The sequence below is a fragment of the Sinocyclocheilus grahami genome, unplaced genomic scaffold (assembly GCF_001515645.1).
Source record: "Sinocyclocheilus grahami isolate Dianchi unplaced genomic scaffold, SAMN03320097.WGS_v1.1 scaffold1733.1, whole genome shotgun sequence".
Classification (NCBI taxonomy): Eukaryota; Metazoa; Chordata; class Actinopteri; order Cypriniformes; family Cyprinidae; genus Sinocyclocheilus; species Sinocyclocheilus grahami.
Genome location: NW_015506912.1, coordinates 19,994 through 22,205, shown reverse-complemented (window position 1 = coordinate 22,205; position 2,212 = coordinate 19,994).

The window sequence follows — 2,212 nt, the reverse complement described above, 5'->3', positions numbered from 1 at the left end:
GGATTGACGAGCGTCCCGCCGAAGCTTCATCAGCGTCCCCCTGGAAACAAGCGAGGAGCACCTGGCCATCATCACAGGCTGATCGGTCACAGCTGCACCTCATCAGGCGGCGGCTACATAAGCCACGCATGCCCTGCCATCTAGGAGATTCCTCCACGATACTGAGCACTAACTTGCCCTCTCACTTTTCCTACAGAAAGCAGCGTGTGACCGGCCAGTCCCACAGGAGCACTGCACGGACCCTCTGAACTGGGAAGACGGAAGAGAGCACTCACGGCACCGGAGCACCCACCTGGATCTTTTTCACTAACACCCATCTTCAGTGCTGTAACACGGATCCAGCCCGGGCGCGGTTTCAGTGAGCTGGAGCTACAGTCGCAGAGCAGATCCGGGCCACGTCCGTGGAAAAGAGCGCGCATTTTATTCCTGGAGTTCAAATCAAAACAGACTGCTCGCTGTTATCCTCAAAAACCCCACCAAGGTATGTCACACCGTGTGATCAAACTGTTCTACTCCTACATGAATTTCTTATTATGTTGTGTACTTAATAGTTAACTTAAGAGGTTTGGTGTTTTTATTGCTCCTTAGATCTGTGTTGAACTGTAATGTTGGCGAACACTTAGGCCTGTGTTATCAGAGGACTTGCTAACATGAAGAAAACGGTCCAGAGGTCTGTAATTACATGTAATTAACGGATTTTAACTTAATTTAAACTTCAGTAATTTTAACTGCTTCTATTAATTTTAATTGTTTAAGATCGCTGCGTGATAATTAGTGTGATGAGCTAACCCTTAAGGCTGCATGCATTTATTTGATCAAAAATAAAGTTAAAAAAGTAATATTGTGAAATATTATTACAATGTGAAAAAACTATTTTCTATTTGAATATATTTAAAATGTAGTATATTCCTGTGTATTTCCAGCATCATTACTTCAGTCTTCAGTGCATGATCCTTCAGAAATCATTCTAATATGATGATTTACTGCTGCATTTTTATTGGTACTCCGTTATCAATAATGGTTCTTATTATTATCATTAAAAAAAACGTTTTTTGCTGCTTGATATTTCCTGGAAACATTTTTATGATTCTTTGATTAATAGAAAGTTCAAAAGAACAATTTATTTGAAATATATTTTTTTGAAACATTATACATTTTTTTACTTTTATCAGTTGAATGCCTATATGCTGAATAAAAACAGTAATTTCTATTAAATAACACACACACACATCAAACATTTGAATGGTTGTATATCACGGTTCCCTTTCATGGGAACTTCGAACTGCGTCCTCGAGGGGTCGCTATGGGGAACGCCTCGTCGTGACCCGTGTCTGAAGCATACATTGAAAAAACACCAACTCGTTGGCCGGCGACAGCCATGACGTCACTACCGTTGCGACTATTGTATAAATAGGTGCCGGAAGCACACATCATTCTCTTCTTCGACTTCATTGACTGTTTTGTTTGAAGCGTGCATTTCTGTGGCAAGAGCGATCTACTATTCATCTTATTATGGCGAGCACTAGCAAAGCGTTTAAGCATGTGTGCATTCGTGTCGACGTTGATTAACATCTGATGACACACACGATCTATGCGTTATTTGTTTGGGCGAAGAGCACGCACGCGATGCCTCCGAGGGGGCAATCGGTGTGCACTGCGAGCGTTTTTTCCAAGGGAAAAGCGCCGCTCTCGTTTGTCTCTCTTTTCGAGGAAAGAGGGGCACCCATCTGCTCCCTGCGATTCAGGACCTGCCGCTGCTGAGGCACGGAAGGGAATGAGCTCGTGGGGATCGCAGGTGGATCTAGCCGATAAGTTTGAAGAGGGGTTACCCTTTCGCGATCGTCGGCTGTGCACGAGAGTGAGCCGCTGGAGAATGATGTTATTTCATTAACATTGTCTGATTCAGGGGCCATTGCTCTGCTGGGATCAGCCCAGCAAAAGCAGGAAATAGCTGAGGAGGGCAAAAAAGCTGAGGCTGAGCCTTCCCAATCCTCCTGCCCTGCGTATGATGAGCTCTTAGAGGTTATGGATCGCGCCACGGCAAGACTTGACTTGCCATGGAAGCGGACTAAGGAAGTGGCGTCGCGAGGTCGTCTCGACGAACGTTATCTTTCTGGCCATAACCCTCCAGCTCAGGTGAGTCTTCCTTTCCTTCCTGATCTCCATACTGAGATCGAGAAGGAATGGAAGAAGCCGTTTTCCTCACGCATCC